Genomic DNA, 9,000 nt, shown 5'->3' on the forward strand with positions numbered 1-9,000 from the left:
GAAATAATATTGATGAAGATAATCATATATAATAATAACAATAAGAATAATAATCACTGCAGTAATGATAATAATAATAAAGACAATAATGATAATGATATTGATGATAACAGCTAATGATGTCACTGCTGATGATATAAATAGTGATTATGATAATAAAGATAATGATAATAATAACAATAATGTTAACATGATATTCATAATGATAATAATGATGACGCTAATAAGCATAATGATGATATAATAAAGATAATGATGATAACGATAGAAAATTATAATAATGATAATTATTATGATAAAGATAATAAGGATAGGAATAACAACAATATTAGTAACAAACACAATAATAATGATAACAAAACAATAATGATAGTAATAACGATGATGTTAATACTGATAATGATGATAGTAAAAGTAATGATAATGATAACGATTCAGATAATGATAATGATAAGAATAATGATAATCATTATTATTAGTAGTAGTAATATAATAATGTTAATAATGATGATGATAAGAGAGACGGAGAGGCATGCAGACACACAGACAGAGAAAGAGAGAGAGAGAGAAAAAGAGAGAGACAAACCGACAGAGAAAGAGAAAGAGAGAGAGAGAGAGAGAGAGAGAGAGAGAGAGAGAGAGAGAGAGAGAGAGAGAGAGAGAGAGAGAGAGAAGATACAAATCGACAGAAAAGGAGACGAGAAAAAGAGAGGAGTTTAAAAAATCGACAGAGAAAAAGGAGAAAGAGACAGAGAAGACAAATCACAGAGAAAGAGAAAGAGAGAGAGAGAGAGAGAGAGAGAGAGAGAGAGAGAGAGAGAGAGAGAGAGAGAGAGAGAGAGAGAGAGAGAGAGAGAGAAAGAGAGAGAGATACAAATCGACAGAGAAAGGGAGAGAGAAAGAGAGAGAGAGTTACAAATCGACAGAGAAAAGGAGAAAGAGAGAGAGAGAGACAAATCGACAGAGAAAGGGAGAGAGAAAGAGAGAGAGAGAGACAAATCGACAGAGAGAGAGAGAAAGAGAGAGAGAGAGACAAATCGACAGAGAAAGAGAAAGAGAGAGAGAGAGAAAGAGAGAGAGATGTAAATCGACAGAGAAAGAGAGAGAGAAAGAGAGAGAGAGAGAGAGAAGAGAGAGAGAGAGAGAGAGAGAGAGAGAGAGAGAGAGAGAGAGAGAGAGAGCAAGACCGACATAGTTAAGGCAAGCGAATAAACACAGATCTCGGCAACTCTAATGCACATAAAGAGAAAATCATTGACTTTCAAATAACATGACAGTTATTCAAGGTTATTGTCCATTCCTACTGGGAATACATGTCTATTTTTTTATATTCATATTTTACGACTGTTGTTTAAATCGAGCAACTAAATCAGGAATTAAGTTTAGGTAGAAGAAATGATGTTCTTGTTTTCTGTCTCTCTGTCTCTCTCTCTCTGTCTCTTTTTCTTTTTTACTCTCTGTCTTCGTTTTCTCTCTCCTCGCTCGTTTCGCTCGCTCCCCTGCCTTCTTGGTCTTTTCTTTTCCCTCCTCTTCACGCCTCTTACCGTCTATCATACCGTCATCTGTCTTCCACTTTATTTATACGTAATTTCATTTATTTATTAAATCGATTAAGTATCTAACTATCTGTCTACACTTTCTTGTCTGTCCTCCTGTTCTCTTTATCTCTATATAATTAAATCTCAAAAAATCCTCTCTTCCTCTCTCTCTCTCGTTCTCTTTCTCTCTCTCTTCCTCATCTCCTCCTCTCTCCTCTCTCTCATCATCTCTCTCTCTCCTCTCTCTCTCTCTCTCATCTCGCTCTCCTCCTCTCCCACCTCTTATATATATATATAGTATATAAATATATAAGATAAATATATTATATATATATACGTCTCTCTCTCTCTCTTTCTCTGCCTCTCTCTCTCTCTCTGTTCTCCTCTCTCGTCTCTCTCTCTCTTTCTCCTCTCAGCTTCTCTCTCTCGCTCCGCGCTCTCTCCCTACTCCGCTCTCTCTCTCTCTCGCTCTCCGTCAGTTCTCTCTCTCTCTTGCTCCTCTCTCTCTCCAGTCTCTCGCGTCCTCGCTCTCCTCCTCCTCCTTCCTCCTCTCCTCCGTCTCTCTCCTCCTCTCTCCTCTCTCCACCTTCTCTCTCGCATCTCCTCGGTCTCCTCTCGTCCTCTCTCTCCTTCCCTCTCTCCTTCTCTCTCTCTTCTCTCCCGTTCGCTTCGACATCATTAATTTTCGGATCACACAGTTGTACTAATTCAATTTCACAAATCCTTGCATATAGTTCATCGCAGTTTAATAACAACAGTATCAGGTGAAATAAACACCACACGTAAACACACATATAATTGCAAATGATAAATACTTGCATTGTTTATTTTGTTCGCTTATGTGTAATTTGTTTTATAACATCTTTACATACGATGAATTACAAATAGTTTCATATAGCACGCTCTCTCACACACACAACTCACACACTCACTTAACACACACACTCACTCACCGTTCACAACACTCTACAACACACACACCACTCTAACACTCGCAACAAACACTCACACACAATCACAACTAACTGACACACTCCAACACACACTCTCACGCACTGTACACCTCTCAACACACCACACACACACTCACACATACAACACACTCTAACACATACACACATCACATATTTAGAAGTCATATTCTCTTTAAATAAGGTGCAAGTATATTACCAGTATTAGCCATGATACTAGAGCTTTAAAGTTTATCTTGTGCGGTAGAGCATTTTTGTCCTTAGTACAGTACTTTAACAAAAACTTTTGCTCTGCTCATCATCCTACCTTTATTTGATCATCATATTATCAATACTTTATTTTCATTACCCCATATATATATATATATATATTTATATATTGATAAATATAAATATAGAATATATATATATAAAGAAAAAAGAAAAGAAAAGATAAAAAAATGAAAAGAGAAAGAAGAAAGATAAATAATATATAGATATATATAATATATAGATATATTATAATATATTTTCTATATAAATATACTAAAGAAATATATATATAGAGTATTATAAGTAATATATATTAATTATATATTTATATAACTGAATACAATTATGTACATATATTAACATATAATAATATATATAAGTTATATATATATATAATATTATATATTTTTATATATAAGTATATTATATATAAATATATATTTATTATATATTATGTTTTTTTTGGGTTTTCGTATTTATAATATATATATATAATAAGATATATTTATACATATTTTTATATATATATATATGGGATACGTAATATATTCCGATATATAAATATATTTATATATATATATCGGGTTTATCGTTATGATTTGATATTTTGTATTTTGTTTTCTATTTTTATTATATTTATATCTATAATATTTACAAATATTAGATAATAAATTTATTATAATATATGTTTTTATATACTAATAAATTTTAAACTATTTAACAATACATACATATATATTATATTTATACAATATATATATTATATAATCATATTACATCTTATTTATATAATATATAATATATTATTATATACTAAAGACAAATATAAATATTATACATATATATATATAAATATATTAATTATATATATATATATAATAATATATATTATATATTATATATATGTTATATTATATTATTTATACATTTTATAATTCTTACATATTATTATCATATATCGAATCTATATAATATACAGAATAATTATATTATAAGTAGGAAGTCAAGTAATATATCTTATGTATAATCTTTATATATAAAATTAAAATATATATTTATATATATTATATTATTATATATGTATATATTATGCTTATAATTATTGGTATACACGCAAAAACACACACACACATTTCACAACACACACAAAACAAAACAACCACCAACACACACACACCACAACCCCCACACACACATACACACACCACACTCAACCAAAATACTATATTTATTATTACTTATATTAAAAAAATATAAACTAATTTACTATTTTAATTCTATATTAACTATATAAAAAATAATACATTTATATTATAAATAATATATTTTAAAATAATAAATTAACCAAAGCATGTTTGTTATGTGGTTTAGGTAATTGATATTAGGAGTTTTGTATTAATTATATATATAAAATTAAAATTATGCTTTTGTAATATTAGTATTAGTGTTTGTGTTGCCGTAACTTATTATATTATAATTATTATTTTGTAATATATTTAATATATTTAAATATAATATATATATATTATATATATTCTAAAATTATATATATATTATTATATATATGTTGTCTATATATAAGATGTTTGTATATTATGTATATTTAAGTATATATATTAAAATATATAATATAAAATATATTATAATATTATTTATAAATTTTATTTAATAATATATATACTATATATATATATAAATCTCTATATAATGTAATAAAAAAAAATATTAAATGTTATACTATATCTTTTTATATATATATATTATATATTTTTATATATAACTATCAAATAAATTTATATTATATATACCTTGGTATTAACATATAAATACTTATAAATATATTTATTATATAATTATAAATCTATATTTATATTTATTATATTATAATTAATATAATACTTATTTATTTACATAATTGTTATATCTATATATGTTGTATATTATTTTATATTTCATTTTAATGCATATATTCTAATATCATTATAATATATATATATATAATATAATCTTTAATCTTATATATATACTATTATATTATATATTATCATATATTAAAATTTGCCAACATACACACACTACCCACCACTAGAAACAACAAAAACCCACACACCACACACACACACACACAATATTAATATACCAATAATATATATAATTTAATCTTATTATATAATATATATATTATAATAATACATATATTACAAACATACATAACAATACATACATCCATACATTAACATACGTAATAACCATATAATGATATTTATATATATTATAATATATATCTATATATATATAAATATATATAATATATATGTAGTGGTTGTGTATTGTGTGTAGTTGTGTTTTTTTGTCAATCCTGTGTGCTTGTTGATTGGTGTGTCTATGTGTGTTTTGTTGTCTTGTTTTTTTTTTGTTTGTGTGTGTGTTGTTATCTATCTGTGTGTGTGTGTTTTTGTTGTTGTTTTGTTATGTTCGTGTAATGTTTTTTTGTTGTTATGTGAATTGTATCTTCCTGTGTGTGTTGTATATATGTATTAATTATTATGATTGTCTTGGTTGTTATATTTTATTATAGGTCTATATATAATCTATAATATTAATATATAATATATATTCATATAAATATATATGTAATATATAATATAATAAATATATAATGTTTTTATATATTTAATAATATATATATCATAGATTATATTATTGGATATATATATAATAGATTATAATTGTATATATATACATATATATTATATTATATGTTATATAGGATATAATATATATTATATGTAATGTATATATATATATTCATATTTATATATATTTATATATGTTAAAATTATATATTTATCATATGTATTTTAATATTATATATATATATATATATATATATATATATTATATAATCATTGTAGATTTAGATAAATATATATATTATGTATATATATATAATATATTATAATATATATATTTATATATAAATCTATATATATATATATATGTTTTATATATAATATATATGATATACTTATATATACTATTATTAAATATTTTAATTATTTATATGTATGTTGTATATATATATAGATATATTAATATATTATATATATATATATAATATATATATATCGTATATGTATATGTTATTGTTAAACACACCACAAACAACACACACCCACACACCCACACCCACAACCACTACACACACACACCACAAACACACTCACACACACAAAACACACCACATATTATGTGGTGTATTGTTAGTTTTGGTGTGTGGAGTATTGTATGTTTGTGTTTTATTGTGCTTGTGTTGTTTGTCCTGGTGTTGTTGTCGTTTGTCTCGTGTATGTTGGTTGTTAGTGTGGGTTCATACATATATGCACCACAATCTTTTCACGGACAACGTACAACAACCAGTTGGTCGAGGAAACGTTTCTTTAGATACAGAAAGTTCATTAAGATTCCTGGCGCATGCAATATTCAATGATAGTGCAACATTTCTTGTGCCAATGAATGTGCCATAAATATATACACGACTTTCTACTTGTCAGAATAGATAATTGATTGCAATTGATAATAACTTATTAATTCCAAATCGTTTTTAAAGCGAGGATTATTAGCTTTTCTTAAAAGGCAAATAAAAAAGGATAGTTAGTAGAGAGGCATGCTTAGAGAGGCATGCTAATAATTATGATAACGATATTTTGTTTAAAATGTTGAGTATTTAATCTTAATGATAGTTATATTTTGTCTGGTTGGATATTAAATTCAGATAGAATGTAATTATTGATTTGTTTGAGTGTTCTTGTAAGTGGGGTGGAAAGAAAAAAGCCTTGTTCTTTGTTTAATAAAATCTGGTCTTTCTCATTTTCATTATATTCGTCTTCAATCATACGCGCCTCTCTCTCTCTCTCTCTCTCTCTTTCTCTCTCTCTCTCTCTCTCTCTCTCTCTCTCTCTCTCTCTCTCTCCTTCTCTCTCTCACTCTCTCTTTCTCTCTTTCTTTGTCTATGTTTATCTGTCTGTCTCCCTATCTCTCTCTCTCTTTGGAGGGCCATAGAGAGTAGTTGGTGATAAGGATGAAGAGAAGAGAAATGTGAAAGTGATAAGGACCGGAAACAACCCTATGAATTGATGGAGAAAGAGTCACAGAGAAATAGAGAAAGACAGATATAGAAAAGAGAGAGAAAGAGAGAGAGAGAGAGAGAGAGAGAGAGAGAGAGAGAGAGAGAGAGAGAGGGAGAGAGAGGGAGGGGGAGGGAGTGGAAGATGAAGAAGAGAGAGAGAGAGCGAGATGAGCAGAGAGAGAGAGAAGAAGAGAGATGAGAGGAGAGAGGAGGAGAGAGAGAGAGAGGAGAGATTCGAGGAGTGAGAGTTTGAGAGGTAGAGAGGAGAGAGAAAGAGATAGGATATATAGATTAGGGGGATAGTTAGATATATATAGATGAGCGAGAGAGAGAAGGAAAGGGAAGAAAAGTGGAAAAGAAATAATAGGACCAATATAATAAAGACAAAGCATACAATAAAACATAATTCATATTCAGCACATCCAATAATTTAAAAACAAATAGGAAAACAAGATAAACAACAAGAAGGAGAGAAAGGCAAGACAAACAAGACCAAAAGGAACAAAACCAGATCTCGAATTCCCTTCCCCTCCCTCTCCCCTCCTCCCCCTTCCCACTCCCCCTCCCTCTCCCCTCCTCCCCCTTCCCACTCCCCCTCCCTTCTCTTCCCTTCTCCCTCCCTGTGCTTCCCTCCTCCCCTTTCCCCCTCCCACCCTCCCCGTGCCGAGCTCAACCGCCCTACTTTCACTCCCGTCTTAGCCTCCTTCACGCCCACACGCCCACTTCGACGCCCACAAGCATTCGGTGTCACTTTTTTCAAGTCCACACTAACAGGGGATGGGTGGAGAGAGGGTGGGAGGGGAGGGGATGGGAGGGGAGGGGGAGGGAGTGGAAAGCTGGGAGGGGGGGAGGAAGAGGAGAGAGGGGGAGAGGAGAGAGAAGAGAGGAAGAAGGAAAGAGAAGGGAAGAGAGAGGAGAGGAGAGAGAGAGGGAGTAGAAAGAGAAGATAGGGGGAGAGGAGACAGGAGGATGGAGAGAGAAGGGAAAAGGTGAGATGAGGAGACGAAGAAGAGAGAGGGGGAAGTAGTATGTAAAAGTAGTTAGAGATAAAGAGAGAGATTGGCGAGGACGAGAGAGAGAGAGGTGAGAGAGAGGAGGAGAGAGAGAAGAGAGAGGCAGAGATGAGAGGAGGAGAAGAGAGGAGAGAGAGAGAAAGAAGAGGAAGGAGGAGACGAGAGAGAGAGAGAGAGAGACAGGAGAGGGGGGGGGGGGGGGGGGGGAGGGAGAGGGGAGAAGGAGAGTGGGAAAGCGGGAAAGGAAAAGGGAGGATGAGGAGGAGGGGAAAAGGGAACTGGAGGGAAGAGGAGGGAGGATAGGATGAGGAGGGAGCGAGAGAGGTAGAAAGAGGAGGAAACAGAAGAGACGAGGAAAAAGAAAAGGGAAGAGAAGGGGATTGAGAAATGAAAGAGAAAGAGGAAGAAGTAAAGGTAGAGAGAAAAGAGGAAGAAGAAGAAGAAAGGGTAGAGAGAAAAGAGGAGGAGGAAGAAGGAGTAGAGGAAGAAGAGGGGAGTGAAGAGAGAAGGAAAAATGAGCTTATCAGAAGGGGAGGAGAGGAGAAGAGAGGAGTGAGAGGAAGAGAGAAAGAGAGTGAGAGAAAGGGAGGAAAGGGGAGACAAAGAGGGAAGAGAGAGAGGGTGAGAGGAAGAGAGAAAGAGAGCGAGGGAAAGGGAGAAAAAAAGAAGAGAAAGAGAGGAGAAAGAGGAGAGAGGAAAAGAGGGGGAAGAGGGGTCAAAGAGAGAAGGGTGGAGGTCGGGGAGAGGAATTGAAGGTCAGGTCAGACTGGAACCACCTCGGGGTCACGGCTTCGAGACCCGCCTCACCTTGGGGGGGGGGGGGGGGGGGGCGGGGGGGGGGATTTTGACACATGAATGGGGTCTCTGAAAGCGGGCTGCTTGTGTGTGCGTGAATGTGTACACGCTCGCAAACACACACACACACACACACAGATATATATATTTATATATAATTATATTATATATATATATTTTTATATAATAATATATATTTTTTTTATTATATTATAGATGTGTCGTGTGTGTAGATATGTGTTTTTGTGTGTGTAGTGTGTGTGTGTGTGTGTGGTGTGTGTGTTTATATATATGTACATATT

The sequence above is a fragment of the Penaeus japonicus genome, unplaced genomic scaffold (genome assembly GCF_977035675.1).
Source record: "Penaeus japonicus unplaced genomic scaffold, GWHDUDI00000001_assembly GWHDUDI00000036, whole genome shotgun sequence".
NCBI lineage: Eukaryota > Metazoa > Arthropoda > Malacostraca > Decapoda > Penaeidae > Penaeus > Penaeus japonicus.